Here is an 18527-nt window from a genome sequence, read left to right as displayed (position 1 = left end):
CTTTGAGGGTTTGTTAGGGCGGACGAGGTCACCGCCGTCTATAGTAATAGTACATTTAGGGGGCAATGATTTGGTCACCACCGGTAGACGACTTCTCCTGGAGGCAATGCTTTCCACTGTAAGTTGGTTGGCGAGGAAAGTTCCGGGGTGCATAATTGCGTGGTCTCATATGATCCCACGTAAAGTGTGGCGGGGGGCTGTTTCGATCCCTGCTTTAAACCATTCTGTTAGAAAACTTAATAACAAAGTGAGTAGGTTGTTTCGTTCCAGGACATTGCATTCTATCTCGCACGGTTGTATTAATGATGACAGTATGTATCTAGGGGATGGTGTGCATTTGTCTCGGGTGGGAAATGAGTTACTCATAGGAGACTTCTTAGCATGGTTAAAAAACGTTGGAACATGACCTTTAGCTAGGAGTTTTGTGGGGGGCCCGGATAGCCGGTCAACTATCCGGGCCTGTGGCGGTAAGGTCATGATCGGTGAGCACTAATTAGTAGATCCCTATGAGTGGGCGTCACCCAACACGGATGGGAGCGCTCGGGAGAGGTGGCCATTGGCCCCTCAATGGGGAGGCGGTCCCTTCTAAGGATGGGTCGCCGGAAGTAAAGGAAAGGCGGTCAAGGCCCCTTCCTTTGTAGGAGGGGTTACAGCCCCCTCCTGGGGAATTTCCCGGGGCCAGGGACATCTGCGACGGCAGATGCGGTAAGTAGTGTGGGGTTGGGATAAGGTCTACGGTACCTTCTAGATACCTCACACGAGTATTCGAACGACCTTTAACTGGCGTCGAGTCTTTAGGTGCCCCCGTCAAGTCAAGGGAAATTGGGAATAGTTGCACTTGAGGTACGCCTCCGTGCTGTCGCCCAGCCCAAGTGGGAGGGGTAAGTCTGGTTAGGGATCTTGACACCGGTTATGATCTTGCCGTTGGCCCTTAAACGTTAGGTTGTACAATTTCAATATGTCAAGAAATGTTTTGTAGGATGCTAGTTCGGCTAGGAGAACCTCTGTATTAGAGAATCTGTTAAGGTTAGCCAAACATCGTAATATGGTAATGAAATTGTACATAACATGAAACGTTTAATGTTTTAATTTTGTTTTAATAAATACGGCCGGGATGGTCACTCCATCCCACTTCCAAAAAATTCAAGAACTGTTTCCGGTTTCCCTCCTTTCGGGAATTGATTGTGTTGAGAGGGGGTGGCGGGTATCTCGGCCATATGGAAAGGGGCGACCAACTCGGTCCCCCCGAACGTATGGTCGAGTGCCTCGATCCCCCCGGGAAGCCATTTTTGGGCGGGAGGCGCGCCTCAGCTGGTATGCCCGAAGCGGCGTAGCTGGGGCGCGCTCGTTCCCGCCCTAGAGTGGGCTGGCCTAGACACCGACGCAGCCAGCCACGCCCTCGGGGCAGGCAGGGGCGGGTATACGCCCGCCCTGAAGATGGATAAAAAGGGACGCAAGACCAGAAGACATCCTCTTGTTCTTGTGCTCTGAAGCTGCACCTCCTCGCTGCACGTGAGCTCGGGACAGAACGAAGAGCCAATTTTGACCCACCCACCAGCCCCTGAAGACAGCCAGTTGCGTATAATAAAGTTGATTAATTTTGCTTCGGTTTTCGTATACAAGTTGTAGTGCCAGGTTGATGAGTTAATAAAGAATGGTTGTTTTTGAGTAAGTTTGCCATTAAAGATATTCAGTTTAATGTTGAATTTTAATGCATGCTCTTTCGGCCATAAGTGGCCAATGTATTCGTAGGTTAATTTGCACTGTCGTATTTATTTTGGTAGGCGGTAAGGTCATGATCGGTGAGCACTAATTAGTAGATCCCTATGAGTGGGCGTCACCCAACACGGATGGGAGCGCTCGGGAGAGGTGGCCATTGGCCCCTCAATGGGGAGGCGGTCCCTTCTAAGGATGGGTCGCCGGAAGTAAAGGAAAGGCGGTCAAGGCCCCTTCCTTTGTAGGAGGGGTTACAGCCCCCTCCTGGGGAATTTCCCGGGGCCAGGGACATCTGCGACGGCAGATGCGGTAAGTAGTGTGGGGTTGGGATAAGGTCTACGGTACCTTCTAGATACCTCACACGAGTATTCGAACGACCTTTAACTGGCGTCGAGTCTTTAGGTGCCCCCGTCAAGTCAAGGGAAATTGGGAATAGTTGCACTTGAGGTACGCCTCCGTGCTGTCGCCCAGCCCAAGTGGGAGGGGTAAGTCTGGTTAGGGATCTTGACACCGGTTATGATCTTGCCGTTGGCCCTTAAACGTTAGGTTGTACAATTTCAATATGTCAAGAAATGTTTTGTAGGATGCTAGTTCGGCTAGGAGAACCTCTGTATTAGAGAATCTGTTAAGGTTAGCCAAACATCGTAATATGGTAATGAAATTGTACATAACATGAAACGTTTAATGTTTTAATTTTGTTTTAATAAATACGGCCGGGATGGTCACTCCATCCCACTTCCAAAAAATTCAAGAACTGTTTCCGGTTTCCCTCCTTTCGGGAATTGATTGTGTTGAGAGGGGGTGGCGGGTATCTCGGCCATATTTTAGTTGAAAAAGTCATAATTCACATCCAACAGTCATTTAGAGTCAAAAGATTAAATGTTAAAATTTCATCATTATAGACCATTTTGGGAACGTTCGACAGGTCCGGAGTCATCGTTTTTCATCCGAAAATTGATTTTTTGGACTGTACCAAAAATGATTCAAAATGTCAATTGGATCGTGCCTCATGTTGAATAACCACTTTTTAAACCCTCACAGTGACAAAAAAATCCCATTTTTACAGAGTTTTGATTACACAAAAGCTTCAATTTTGACCCGTTTCAGGCACAGAAATGACTTTAAACACACTTATTTTAGTTGAAAAAGTCATAATTCACATCCAACAGTCATTTAGAGTCAAAAGATTAAATGTTAAAATTTCATCATTATAGACCATTTTGGGAACGTTCGACAGGTCCGGAGTCATCGTTTTTTATCCGAAAATTGAACTTTTTTGGACTCTACCAAAAATGATTCAAAATGTCATTTGGATTGTGCCTCATGTTGAATAACCACATTTTAAACCCTCACAGTGACCAAAATTGCCATTTTTAAAGAGTTTTGCTTACTCAAAAGCTTCAATTTTGACCCGCTTCAGGCACAGAAATGACTTTAAACACACTTATTTTAGTTGAAAAAGTCATAATTTACATCCAACAGTCATTTAGAGTCAAAACATTAAATGTTAAAATTTCATCATTATAGACCATTTTGGGATCGTTCGACAGGTCTGGAGTCATCGTTTTTCATCCGAAAATTAATTTTTTTGTACTGTACCAAAAATGATTCAAAATGTCTATTGGATCGTGCCTCATGTTGAATAACCACTTTTTAAACCCTCACAGTGACCAAAATTGCCATTTTTACAGAGTTTTGCTTACTCAAAAGCTTCAATTTTGACCCGTTTCAGGCACAGAAATGACTTTAAACACACTTATTTTAGTTGACAAAGTCATAATTCACATGCAACAGTCATTTAGTCAAAGATTACATTTTAAAATTTCATCATTATAGACCATTTTGGGAACGTTCGACAGGTCCGTAGTCATCGTTTTTCATCCAAAAATTTATTTTTTGGACTGTACCAAAAATGATTCAAAATGTCAATTGGATCGTGCCTCATGTTGAATAACCACTTTTTAAACCCTCACAGTGACAAAAAATTCCCATTTTTACAGAGTTTTGATTACTCAAAAGCTTCAATTTTGACCCGTTTCAGGCACAGAAATGACTTTAAACACACTTATTTTAGTTGAAAAAGTCATAATTTACATCCAACAGTCATTTAGAGTCAAAACATTAAATGTTAAAATTTCATCATTATAGACCATTTTGGGATCGTTCGACAGGTCTGGAGTCATCGTTTTTCATCCGAAAATTGATTTTTTTGTACTGTACCAAAAATGATTCAAAATGTCTATTGGATCGTGCCTCATGTTGAATAACCACTTTTTAAACCCTCACAGTGACCAAAATAGCCATTTTTACAGAGTTTTGCTTACTCAAAAGCTTCAATTTTGACCCGATTTAGGCACAGATAAACACACTTATTTTAGTTGACAAAGTCATAATTCACAGTCAACAGTCATTTAGAGTCAAAAGATTAAATGTTAAAATGTCATCATTATAGACCATTTTGGGAACGTTTGACAAGTCCGGAGTCATCGTTTTTCATCCGAAAATTGATTTTTTGGACCGTACCAAAAATGATTCAAAATGTCAATTGGATCGTGCCTCATGTTGAATACCCACTTTTTAAACCCTCACAGTGACCAAAATTGCCATTTTTAAAGAGTTTCGCTTACTCAAAAGCTTCAATTTTGACCCGTTTCAGGCACAGAAATGACTTTAAACACACTTATTTTAGTTGAAAAAGTCATAATTCACATCCAACAGTCATTTAGAGTCAAAAGATTAAATGTTAAAATTTCATCATTATAGACCATTTTAGGAACCTTCGACAGGTCCGGAGTCATCGTTTTTCATCCGAAAATTGATTTTTTGGACTCTACCAAAAATGATTCAAAATGTCAATTGGATCGTGCCTCATGTTGAATAACCACTTTTTAAACCCTCACAGTGACCAAAATTGCCATTTTTACAGAGTTTTGCTTACTCAAAAGCTTCAATTTTGACCCGTTTCAGGCACAGAAATGACTTTAAACACACTTATTTTAGTTGAAAAAGTCATAATTCACATCCAACAGTCATTTAGAGTCAAAAGATTAAATGTTAAAATTTCATAATTATAGACCATTTTGGGAACGTTCGACAGGTCCGGAGTCATCCTTTTTCATCCGAAAATTGTTTTTTTGGACTGTACCAAAAATGATTCAAAATGTCAATTGGATCGTGCCTCATGTTGAATAACCACTTTTTAAACCCTCACAGTGACCAAAATTGTCATTTTTAAAGAGTTTTGCTTACTCAAAAGCTTCAATTTTGACCCGTTTCAGGCACAGAAATGACTTTAAACACACTTATTTTAGTTGACAAAGTCATAATTCACATTCAACAGTCATTTAGAGTCAAAAAATTAAATGTTAAAATTTCATCATTATAGACCATTTTGGGAACGTTCGACAGGTCCGGAGTCATCGTTTTTCATCCGAAAATTGATTTTTTGGACTGTACCAAAAATGATTCAAAATGTCAATTGGATCGTGTCTCATGTTGAATAACCACTTTTTAAACCCTCACAGTGACCAAAATTGCCATTTTTACAGAGTTTTGATTACTCAAAAGCTTCAATTTTGACCCGTTTCAGGCACAGAAATGACTTTAAACACACATATTTTAGTTGAAAAAGTCATAATTCACATCCAACAGTCATTTAGAGTCAAAAGAATAAATGTTAAAATGTCATCATTATAGACCATTTTGGGAACGTTCGACAGGTCCGGAGTCATCGTTTTTCATCCGAAAATTGATTTTTTGGACTGTACCAAAAATGATTCAAAATGTCAATTGGATCGTGCCTCATGTTGAATAACCACTTTTTAAACCCTCACAGTGACAAAAAATTCCCATTTTTACAGAGTTTTGATTACACAAAAGCTTCAATTTTGACCCGTTTCAGGCACAGAAATGACTTTAAACACACTTATTTTAGTTGAAAAAGTCATAATTCACATCCAACAGTCATTTAGAGTCAAAAGATTAAATGTTAAAATTTCATAATTATAGACCATTTTGGGAACGTTCGACAGGTCCGGAGTCATGCTTTTTCATCCGAAAATTGTTTTTTTGGACTGTACCAAAAATGATTCAAAATGTCAATTGGATCGTGCCTCATGTTGAATAACCACTTTTTAAACCCTCACAGTGACCAAAATTGTCATTTTTAAAGAGTTTTGCTTACTCAAAAGCTTCAATTTTGACCCGTTTCAGGCACAGAAATGACTTTAAACACACTTATTTTAGTTGACAAAGTCATAATTCACATTCAACAGTCATTTAGAGTCAAAAAATTAAATGTTAAAATTTCATCATTATAGACCATTTTGGGAACGTTTGACAGGTCCGGAGTCATCGTTTTTCATCCGAAAATTGATTTTTTGGACTGTACCAAAAATGATTCAAAATGTCAATTGGATCGTGCCTCATGTTGAATAACCACTTTTTAAACCCTCACAGTGACCAAAATTTCCATTTTTACAGAGTTTTGATAACTCAAAAGCTTCAATTTTGACCCGTTTCAGGCACAGAAATGACTTTAAACACACATATTTTAGTTGAAAAAGTCATAATTCACATCCAACAGTCATTTAGAGTCAAAAGAATAAATGTTAAAATGTCATCATTATAGACCATTTTGGGAACGTTCGACAGGTCCGGAGTCATCGTTTTTCATCCGAAAATTGATTTTTTGGACTGTACCAAAAATGATTCAAAATGTCAATTGGATCGTGCCTCATGTTGAATAACCACTTTTTAAACCCTCACAGTGACAAAAAAATCCCATTTTTACAGAGTTTTGATTACACAAAAGCTTCAATTTTGACCCGTTTCAGGCACAGAAATGACTTTAAACACACTTATTTTAGTTGAAAAAGTCATAATTCACATCCAACAGTCATTTAGAGTCAAAAGATTAAATGTTAAAATTTCATCATTATAGACCATTTTGGGAACGTTCGACAGGTCCGGAGTCATCGTTTTTTATCCGAAAATTGAACTTTTTTGGACTCTACCAAAAATGATTCAAAATGTCATTTGGATTGTGCCTCATGTTGAATAACCACATTTTAAACCCTCACAGTGACCAAAATTGGCATTTTTAAAGAGTTTTGCTTACTCAAAAGCTTCAATTTTGACCCGCTTCAGGCACAGAAATGACTTTAAACACACTTATTTTAGTTGACAAAGTCATAATTCACATGCAACAGTCATTTAGTCTAAGATTAAATGTTAAAATTTCAACATTATAGACCATTTTGGGAACGTTCGACAGGTCCGGAGTCATTGTTTTTCATCCGAAAATTGATTTATTGGACTGTACCAAAAATGATTCAAAATGTCAATTGGATCATGCCCCATGTTGAATAACCACTTTTTAAACCCTCAAAGTGACCAAAATTGCCATTTTTACAGAGTTTTGCTTACTCAAAAGCTTCAATTTTGACCCGTTTCAGGCACAGAAATGACTTTAAACACACTTATTTTAGTTGACAAAGTCATAATTCACATTCAACAGTCATTTAGAGTCAAAAAATTAAATGTTAAAATTTCATCATTATAGACCATTTTGGGAACGTTCGACAGGTCCGGAGTCATCGTTTTTCATCCGAAAATTGATTTTTTGGACTGTACCAAAAATGATTCAAAATGTCAATTGGATCGTGCCTCATGTTGAATAATCACTTTTTAAACCCTCACAGTGACCAAAATTGCCATTTTTACAGAGTTTTGATTACTCAAAAGCTTCAATTTTGACCCGTTTCAGGCACAGAAATGACTTTAAACACACTTATTTTAGTTGAAAAAGTCATAATTCACATCCAACAGTCATTTAGAGTCAAGAGATTAAATGTTAAAATTTCATCATTATAGACCATTTTGGGAACGTTCGACAGGTCCGGAGTCATCGTTTTTCATCCGAAAATTGATTTTTTGGACTCTACCAAAAATGATTCAAAATGTCATTTGGATTGTGCCTCATGTTGAATAACCACTTTTTAAACCCTCACAGTGACCAAAATTGCCATTTTTAAAGAGTTTTGCTTACTCAAAAGCTTCAATTTTGACCCGCTTCAGGCACAGAAATGACTTTAAACACACTTATTTTAGTTGACAAAGTCATAATTCACATGCAACAGTCATTTAGTCTAAGATTAAATGTTAAAATTTCATCATTATAGACCATTTTGGGAACGTTCGACAGGTCCGGAGTCATCGTTTTTTATCCGAAAATTGAACTTTTTTGGACTCTACCAAAAATGATTCAAAATGTCATTTGGATTGTGCCTCATGTTGAATAACCACATTTTAAACCCTCACAGTGACCAAAATTGCCATTTTTAAAGAGTTTTGCTTACTCAAAAGCTTCAATTTTGACCCGTTTCAGGCCCAGAAATGACTTTAAACACACTTATTTTAGTTGAAAATGTCATAATTTACATCCAACAGTCATTTAGAGTCAAAACATTAAATGTTAAAATTTCATCATTATAGACCATTTTGGGATCGTTCGACAGGTCTGGAGTCATCGTTTTTCATCCGAAAATTGATTTTTTTGTACTGTACCAAAAATGATTCAAAATGTCATTTGGATTGTGCCTCATGTTGAATAACCACATTTTAAACCCTCACAGTGACCAAAATTGCCATTTTTAATGGAAAGGGGCGACCGAATCGGTCCCCCCGAACTTATGGCCGAGTGCCTCGATCCCCCCGGGAAGCCATTTTGGGCGGGAGGCGCGTCTCAGCTGGTATGCCCGAAGCGGCGTAGCTGGGGCGCGCTCGTTCCCGCCCTAGAGTGGGCTGGCCTAGACACCGACGCAGCCAGCCACGCCCGCAGGGGCAGGCAGGGGCGGGTATACGCCCGCCCTGAAGACGGATAAAAAGGGACGCAAGACCAGAAGACATCCTCTTGTTCTTGTGCTCTGAAGCTGCACCTCCTCGCTGCACGTGAGCTCGGGACAGAACGAAGAGCCAATTTTGAGCGTTTTAATCTCTCTCTTTGTCTTTTAGATACTTCGTCGAAAGGATGCCCAAGAAAGGAGCAAAGAGAATGTCGACTGACCAGTTGGTTCGGGCACTCATGAAGGACATGTCCGAAATTAAGAAGCGGTTGGCGGAGCGAGACGGCGAGGAGGGATCGGGGCGTCCACCGGCCGGAGGGAAGCCAAAGAGGCCGAGAAGGGGGCCGGTCGGGGGAGACGTCCCGGTTCCCTGTTCTCCGCTCGAGGCGCCAGCCCCGGTACCGGCCCCGGTACCGGATGAGGGGAATCCGATTCCCGTGGTAGTCACCCCGACGTCTGCCGAAGATATGCCTCCCGAGTTGGCGGCACAGTTAGCAGCATGGTTGGGGGACAGTAATGGGGGCGCCATGGCTACCGAAGCGCAAGCACTCATAAAGCAGTTGCGCGAGAAACGTGATACAGCCAAGGTGCCCGCGCCGGATGCGGCGATAGACAAGCCACGAGGGACGGAAGCAGCGTCCGGTGCAGGTAAGCGGCCATTGCCGATTGCAAGGGATGAGTCAACACCCTCTCGTAGAGAAAGATTGGGGCAACATGTTCCTTTGCCAATAAAGGAAAAGATTTGGGCGGGGGAATACGTTAACATTTTCTCCCTGCTCGTTGATCACTATGAGGTCGAAACTGTTAAGGGTCAAAAGGATCTGATGCATCCGAGTGTTTGGCGCGCAAAAATGGCCGCCTTTAAAGTGAATGAAAATATTGGTAACTGGGGTAATGCTTGGGGAATTTTCACGGCAATTTTGGGGGAACGTAGGCCTGATTTGCTCCCTGAATTTCCAGTATATCAGTCACGAATTATGGGGTACTCGACATCACACCAAGGTAACCAATGGTTCTGTTATGACAACCTTTTTAGGAAAGCGATGGAGCATGACAAAAGTTTAACCTGGGACTGTTACGATTCTTTAACATGGAATAAGATGAAAGAGTCGGGAATGTTGAAAGTGCCATTGGTGGGGAGTGCTGTTAGTGAGTCCTCCCGCCAAAATGGGGGGACACCCTTTCGGTCGGGTACGGGTACAGACGATTACCCGAGACCCGCCGGCAATACAGGGAAGAGGGGGTTCTGTTTCAATTTCAACAGAAGCAAATGTACTAGGCCCCCGGGATCTTGTAAGTTCAAACACGAATGTAGTGGTTGTGGGGCACCCCATCCTGAGTCCTCGTGCAGAGCCAAATCGGGTGAAAATGGGGGTAGAGGAGGCGCTAAACAGGTCTAATATAGTCCGAGGGGCGCCTTTACCAACCCCGATTGATACCCTGGCGATGATTCCCTGGCTCAGCGAATACCCAGATCGTACTTCTGCTGGGGTGCTACGAAACGGTTTTTCATATGGTTTCCGCATCCCGGTGGGTAACTTTCAGGGTGTCGGGACGTGCAAAAATCAACTTTCCGTCTTGCAGCATACTACTGTAGTACAGGATAAGATCCGGAAAGAGGTTACCCGAGGTCGGGTTGCCGGCCCGTTTCCTGTCCCCCCGGTACCGAACTTTGTTTGTTCTCCTTTAGGGGTGGTCCCCAAGAAGGACCCGGGTGAGTTTCGATTGATTCACAATTTATCAGCCCCTCATGGCCTTTCTGTAAACGATGCAATTAATCCAGAAATGTGTTCGGTGCGGTACGCATCATTCGATGAGGCCGTAGCCATTTTGAATCGCCTGGGGCCCGGGACGCTGATGGCGAAATCAGATATCGAGTCAGCGTTCCGTTTGCTCCCGGTATACCCGGATGACCAACGTTTGTTGGGATTCATGTTTCAAGGTTTGTATTACATGGACAGGTGTATGCCAATGGGGTGCTCGATATCTTGTGCTTATTTCGAGAAATTCAGTAGTTTTCTGCAATGGGTTTACACGAAGAAAACAGGTTTTCGGAATGTGATGCATTACCTCGATGACTTTCTGTTCCTTGGGGCCGCTGGGGATGATGAATGTGCCCGGGCCTTGACTGAATTTTGTGTTTTAATGAATCAATTTGGCGTGCCGTTGGCACCAGGTAAAACTGTGGGTCCCACGACTTGCCTCGAGTTCCTCGGGATCGAGTTGGACTCTAGTGAGGGTTGTTTTCGTTTACCAGCTTCCAAAGTATCGAAATTCAGGACAGCCCTGCAAATGTGTATCACTGCATCTAAAGTTACGCTGCATCAATTGCAGCAATTGGTGGGGAAGTTGAATTTTGCCTTAAGGGTGATCCCGATGGCCCGCCCCTTCTCCCGTTCGATTGCACAGGCGATGGTCGGCCTAAAGGAGGGTCACCATCGCACGAGGTTATCGGCCGAGGTCCGCCAAGACATGCGTATTTGGTTAGCATTTTTGGCGGATTTCAATGGTCGAGTCGTCTGGAACAAACCGGCCTTGTCCTCTGAAGAGCTTGGTCTATGGACGGATTCAGCGGGAAGCATGGGTTTCGGCGCCATCTTCGGCACAAAATGGTCGGCACAAAAGTGGCCAACATGGTGGCACGATGAGGGGCTGACGAGTAATATTGCTTTCCTTGAGCTGTTTCCTATTTTGGTGGCCCTCAGATCCTGGCCCGATGGATTCAAAAATCATTCTGTCATATTTTGGTCTGACAATATGACCGTTGTAGAATGCATTAATAGTCAGGCAGCACGTTGTAAAATGATTTTGAGGCTGCTTAAAGAAATTGTCTTACTGTGTATGCAACTGAACGTGGTATTCAGAGCAAAACATGTCCCGGGGGTAATGAATCAGGCTGCTGATGCACTGTCTCGTTTTCAAATGCAGGCTTTCTCGGGTTTCCTTCCCTCAGCGGACCCCGAGCCAGCACCCTTTCCCGAAGCTCTCTGGTCTCTCGGTGCCCCGAACTTCGTTACCTCGTGGGAGAGAGTCTAGCACCAAGGACGAGGAAGGCATACGAAGGGGCGTTTCGGGCTTATTTGGCCTTTTTGGGGACTGAGAGAGGGGGACTTTGGGGGCATGAGGATTGGGTAGTACATTTTCTGATGTCCTTGCGTAAGGCTGGGAAGTCGGTGGCTACAGCCCAGAGGCATCGTGCTGCCATCTCCTTTGTTGCCAGGGCTCATAATATCCAGGACCCGACAGCGTCTTTTGCTGTACAGAAAGCGCTGCGTGGGTGGCAACGCCTTGAGGGTCGCAGAGTAGATGAGAGGCGCCCGATAGGTCTGGATAGGTTGTCCCAGTTGCTGGCCACACTCCCCGACATATGCTCGTCTCAGTTCGAGGCCTGTTTGTTCCGAGCCGCTTTTACGCTTGCATTTCACGGGGCTATGAGGATAAGTGAGCTGGTGGCAAGGAGCAAGCGGGATGTGGCGGGGGGTTTGTGCCGGGAACACGTTCAGATCAGGGGTGAGACTATGACGGTATCCTTTGTCAAGTCAAAAACCGATCAAAGTGGGGTGGGAGACTGCATAGTCATTCGCAGGATTCCAGGGTCTTCCATGTGTCCGGTGAGGTGTTTAGAGGATTACCTAGCACAAAGGGTGGCATCATGGGGGGGGACAATGTTGAGACACGCGGACGCCACCCCACTGACAAAGTTTCAGTTTCAGCGGGTGCTCGCGATGTCAATTACCGCAGCAGGCTTGGACCCGGGTGAGTTTGGGACCCATTCCTTTCGGATAGGGGCTGCCACTGAAGCTGCAGCCAGGGGTCTTAATGTGGAACAAGTAAAACGAGTGGGGCGTTGGTCCTCCAATTGTTATAAGAGGTATGTGCGGTTGCACATGTTGTGAAGCTGTAACAATGTACTCACGCTTCTTGTCTTTTGTTTGGTTTTCAGTTACGCAAGCCTTCGAGGCGGGGCGGACTATGCAGTCGACCCAACACCGGGCCAGCGGTCAGACATCACCGGCTGTGAGAAAGGAGGTGTGGGTCGTGGGCCACTCATACGTGAGGCGTGCCGCAGACGTATTCAAAGCAGGTGACATGATTCACGTAGCTGGGGAATACGGGTACAGGATGTCCTTCTACGGAAGGGGCGGTCTCTGTATTGACCAGTTTCAAGCTTACTTTGAGGGTTTGTTAGGGCGGATGAGGTCACCGCCGTCTATAGTCATAGTACATTTAGGGGGCAATGATTTGGTCACCACCAGTAGACGACTTCTCCTGGAGGCAATGCTTTCCACCGTAAGTTGGTTGGCGAGGAAAGTTCCGGGGTGCATAATTGCGTGGTCTCATATGATCCCACGAAAAGTGTGGCGGGGGGCTATTTCGATCCCTGCTTTGAACCATTCTGTTAGGAAACTTAATAACAAAATGAGTAGGTTGTTCCGTTCCAGGACATTGCATTCTATCTCGCACGGTTGTATTAATGATGACAGTATGTATATGGGGGATGGTGTGCATTTGTCTCGGGTGGGAAATGAGTTACTCATAGGAGACTTCTTAGCATGGTTAAAAACGTTGGAACATGACCTTTAGCTAGGAGTTTTGGTGGGGGGCCCGGATAGCCAGTCAACTATCCGGGCCTGTGGCGGTAAGGTCATGATCGGTGAGCACTAATTAGTAGATCCCTATGAGTGGGCGTCACCCAACACGGATGGGAGCGCTCGGGAGAGGTGGCCATTGGCCCCTCAATGGGGAGGCGGTCCCTTCTAAGGATGGGTCGCCGGAAGTAAAGGAAAGGCGGTCAAGGCCCCTTCCTTTGTAGGAGGGGTTACAGCCCCCTCCTGGGGAATTTCCCGGGGCCAGTGACATCTGCGACGGCAGATGCGGTAAGTTGTGTGGGGTTGGGATAAGGGCCACGATACCTTCTAGATACCTCACACGAGTATTCGAACGACCTTTAACTGGCGTCGAGTTTTAGGTGCCCCCGTCAAGTCAAGGGAAATTGGTAGTAGTTGCACTTGAGGTACGCCTCCGTGCTGTCGCCCATCCCAAGTGGGAGGGGTAAGTCCGGTTAGGGATCTTGACACCGGTTATGACCTTGCCGTTGGCCCTTAAACGTTAGGTTGTACAATTTCAATATGTCAAGAAATGTTTTGTAGGTTGCTAGTTCGGCTAGGAGAACCTCTGTATTAGAGAATCTGTTAAGGTTAGCCAAACATCGCAATATGGTAATGAAATTGTACATAACATGAAACGTTTAATGTTTTAATTTTGTTTTAATAAATACGGCCGGGATGGTCACTCCATCCCACTTCCAAAAACTTCAAGAACTGTTTCCGGTTTCACTCCTTTTGGGGATTGTGTTGAGAGGGGGTGGCGGGTATCTCGGCCATATGGAAAGGGGCGACCGAATCGGTCCCCCCGAACTTATGGCCGAGTGCCTCGATCCCCCCGGGAAGCCATTTTGGGCGGGAGGCGCGTCTCAGCTGGTATGCCCGAAGCGGCGTAGCTGGGGCGCGCTCGTTCCCGCCCTAGAGTGGGCTGGCCTAGACACCGACGCAGCCAGCCACGCCCGCAGGGGCAGGCAGGGGCGGGTATACGCCCGCCCTGAAGACGGATAAAAAGGGACGCAAGACCAGAAGACATCCTCTTGTTCTTGTGCTCTGAAGCTGCACCTCCTCGCTGCACGTGAGCTCGGGACAGAACGAAGAGCCAATTTTGACCCACCCACCAGCCCCTGAAGACAGCCAGTTGTGTATAATAAAGTTGATTAATTTTGTTTTGTTTTCGTTTCCAGGTTGTAGTGCCATGTTGATTTTGAGTTAATAAAGAATGTTCGTTTTGAGTATGTTTGCCATTAAAGATATTCAGTTTAGTGTCGAATTTTGATGTATGCTCTTTCGGTCATAGTGGCCAATGTATTCTTAGGTTAATTTGCACTGTCGTATTTATTTTGGTAGGCGGTAAGGTCATGATCGGTGAGCACTAATTAGTAGATCCCTATGAGTGGGCGTCACCCAACACGGATGGGAGCGCTCGGGAGAGGTGGCCATTGGCCCCTCAATGGGGAGGCGGTCCCTTCTAAGGATGGGTCGCCGGAAGTAAAGGAAAGGCGGTCAAGGCCCCTTCCTTTGTAGGAGGGGTTACAGCCCCCTCCTGGGGAATTTCCCGGGGCCAGTGACATCTGCGACGGCAGATGCGGTAAGTTGTGTGGGGTTGGGATAAGGGCCACGATACCTTCTAGATACCTCACACGAGTATTCGAACGACCTTTAACTGGCGTCGAGTTTTAGGTGCCCCCGTCAAGTCAAGGGAAATTGGTAGTAGTTGCACTTGAGGTACGCCTCCGTGCTGTCGCCCATCCCAAGTGGGAGGGGTAAGTCCGGTTAGGGATCTTGACACCGGTTATGACCTTGCCGTTGGCCCTTAAACGTTAGGTTGTACAATTTCAATATGTCAAGAAATGTTTTGTAGGTTGCTAGTTCGGCTAGGAGAACCTCTGTATTAGAGAATCTGTTAAGGTTAGCCAAACATCGCAATATGGTAATGAAATTGTACATAACATGAAACGTTTAATGTTTTAATTTTGTTTTAATAAATACGGCCGGGATGGTCACTCCATCCCACTTCCAAAAACTTCAAGAACTGTTTCCGGTTTCACTCCTTTTGGGGATTGTGTTGAGAGGGGGTGGCGGGTATCTCGGCCATAAGAGTTTTGCTTACTCAAAAGCTTCAATTTTGACCCGCTTCAGGCACAGAAATGACTTTAAACACACTTATTTTAGTTGACAAAGTCATAATTCACATGCAACAGTCATTTAGTCTAAGATTAAATGTTAAAATTTCATCATTATAGACCATTTTGGGAACGTTCGACAGGTCCGGAGTCATTGTTTTTCATCCGAAAATTGATTTATTGGACTGTACCAAAAATGATTAAAAATGTCAATTGGATCATGCCTCATGTTGAATAACCACTTTTTAAACCCTCAAAGTGACCAAAATTGCCATTTTTACAGAGTTTTGCTTACTCAAAAGCTTCAATTTTGACCCGTTTCAGGCACAGAAATGACTTTAAACACACTTATTTTAGTTGACAAAGTCATAATTCACATTCAACAGTCATTTAGAGTCAAAAAATTAAATGTTAAAATTTCATCATTATAGACCATTTTGGGAACGTTCGACAGGTCCGGAGTCATCGTTTTTCATCCGAAAATTGATTTTTTGGACTGTACCAAAAATGATTCAAAATGTCAATTGGATCGTGCCTCATGTTGAATAATCACTTTTTAAACCCTCACAGTGACCAAAATTGCCATTTTTACAGAGTTTTGATTACTCAAAAGCTTCAATTTTGACCCGTTTCAGGCACAGAAATGACTTTAAACACACTTATTTTAGTTGAAAAAGTCATAATTCACATCCAACAGTCATTTAGAGTCAAGAGATTAAATGTTAAAATTTCATCATTATAGACCATTTTGGGAACGTTCGACAGGTCCGGAGTCATCGTTTTTCATCCGAAAATTGATTTTTTGGACTCTACCAAAAATGATTCAAAATGTCATTTGGATTGTGCCTCATGTTGAATAACCACTTTTTAAACCCTCACAGTGACCAAAATTGCCATTTTTAAAGAGTTTTGCTTACTCAAAAGCTTCAATTTTGACCCGCTTCAGGCACAGAAATGACTTTAAACACACTTATTTTAGTTGACAAAGTCATAATTCACATGCAACAGTCATTTAGTCTAAGATTAAATGTTAAAATTTCATCATTATAGACCATTTTGGGAACGTTCGACAGGTCCGGAGTCATCGTTTTTTATCCGAAAATTGAACTTTTTTGGACTCTACCAAAAATGATTCAAAATGTCATTTGGATTGTGCCTCATGTTGAATAACCACATTTTAAACCCTCACAGTGCCCAAAATTGCCATTTTTAAAGAGTTTTGCTTACTCAAAAGCTTCAATTTTGACCCGTTTCAGGCACAGAAATGACTTTAAACACACTTATTTTAGTTGAAAAAGTCATAATTTACATCCAACAGTCATTTAGAGTCAAAACATTAAATGTTAAAATTTCATCATTATAGACCATTTTGGGATCGTTCGACAGGTCTGGAGTCATCGTTTTTCATCCGAAAATTGATTTTTTTGTACTGTACCAAAAATGATTCAAAATGTCTATTGGATCGTGCCTCATGTTGAATAACCACTTTTTAAACCCTCACAGTGACCAAAATTGCCATTTTTACAGAGTTTTGCTTACTCAAAAGCTTCAATTTTGACCCGTTTCAGGCACAGAAATGACTTTAAACACACTTATTTTAGTTGACAAAGTCATAATTCACATGCAACAGTCATTTAGTCAAAGATTAAATTTTAAAATTTCATCATTATAGACCATTTTGGGAACGTTCGACACGTCCGTAGTCATCGTTTTTCATCCAAAAATTTATTTTTTGGACTGTACCAAAAATGATTCAAAATGTCAATTGGATCGTGCCTCATGTTGAATAACCACTTTTTAAACCCTCACAGTGACAAAAAATTCCCATTTTTACAGAGTTTTGATTACTCAAAAGCTTCAATTTTGACCCGTTTCAGGCACAGAAATGACTTTAAACACACTTCTTTTAGTTGAAAAAGTCATATTTTACATCCAACAGTCATTTAGAGTCAAAACATTAAATGTTAAAATTTCATCATTATAGACCATTTTGGGATCGTTCGACAGGTCTGGAGTCATCGTTTTTCATCCGAAAATTGATTTTTTTGTACTGTACCAAAAATGATTCAAAATGTCTATTGGATCGTGCCTCATGTTGAATAACCACTTTTTAAACCCTCACAGTGACCAAAATTGCAATTTTTACAGAGTTTTGCTTACTCAAAAGCTTCAATTTTGACCCGATTCAGGCACAGATAAACACACTTATTTTAGTTGACAAAGTCATAATTCACAGTCAACAGTCATTTAGAGTCAAAAGATTAAATGTTAAAATGTCATCATTATAGACCATTTTGGGAACGTTTGACAAGTCCGGAGTCATCGTTTTTCATCCGAAAATTGATTTTTTGGACCGTACCAAAAATGATTCAAAATGTCAATTGGATCGTGCCTCATGTTGAATACCCACTTTTTAAACCCCCACAGTGACCAAAATTGCCATTTTGAAAGAGTTTCGCTTACTCAAAAGCTTCAATTTTGACCCGTTTCAGGCACAGAAATGACTTTAAACACACTTATTTTAGTTGAAAAAGTCATAATTCACATCCAACAGTCATTTAGAGTCAAAAGATTAAATGTTAAAATTTCATCATTATAGACCATTTTAGGAACCTTCGACAGGTCCGGAGTCATCGTTTTTCATCCGAAAATTGATTTTTTGGACTCTACCAAAAATGATTCAAAATGTCAATTGGATCGTGCCTCATGTTGAATAACCACTTTTTAAACCCTCACAGTGACCAAAATTGCCATTTTTACAGAGTTTTGCTTACTCAAAAGCTTCAATTTTGACCCGTTTCAGGCACAGAAATTACTTTAAACACAGTTTAGTTGAAAAAGTCATAATTCACATCCAACAGTCATTTAGAGTCAAAAGATTAAATGTTAAAATTTCATAATTATAGACCATTTTGGGAACGTTCGACAGGTCCGGAGTCATCCTTTTTCATCCGAAAATTGTTTTTTTGGACTGTACCAAAAATGATTCAAAATGTCAATTGGATCGTGCCTCATGTTGAATAACCACTTTTTAAACCCTCACAGTGACCAAAATTGTCATTTTTAAAGAGTTTTGCTTACTCAAAAGCTTCAATTTTGACCCGTTTCAGGCACAGAAATGACTTTAAACACACTTATTTTAGTTGACAAAAGTCATAATTCACATTCAACAGTCATTTAGAGTCAAAAAATTAAATGTTAAAATTTCATCATTATAGACCATTTTGGGAACGTTCGAC

The sequence above is a fragment of the Lissotriton vulgaris genome, unplaced genomic scaffold (assembly GCF_964263255.1).
Source record: "Lissotriton vulgaris unplaced genomic scaffold, aLisVul1.2 SCAFFOLD_278, whole genome shotgun sequence".
Classification (NCBI taxonomy): domain Eukaryota; kingdom Metazoa; phylum Chordata; class Amphibia; order Caudata; family Salamandridae; genus Lissotriton; species Lissotriton vulgaris.
This window is presented reverse-complemented; position numbering follows the sequence as displayed.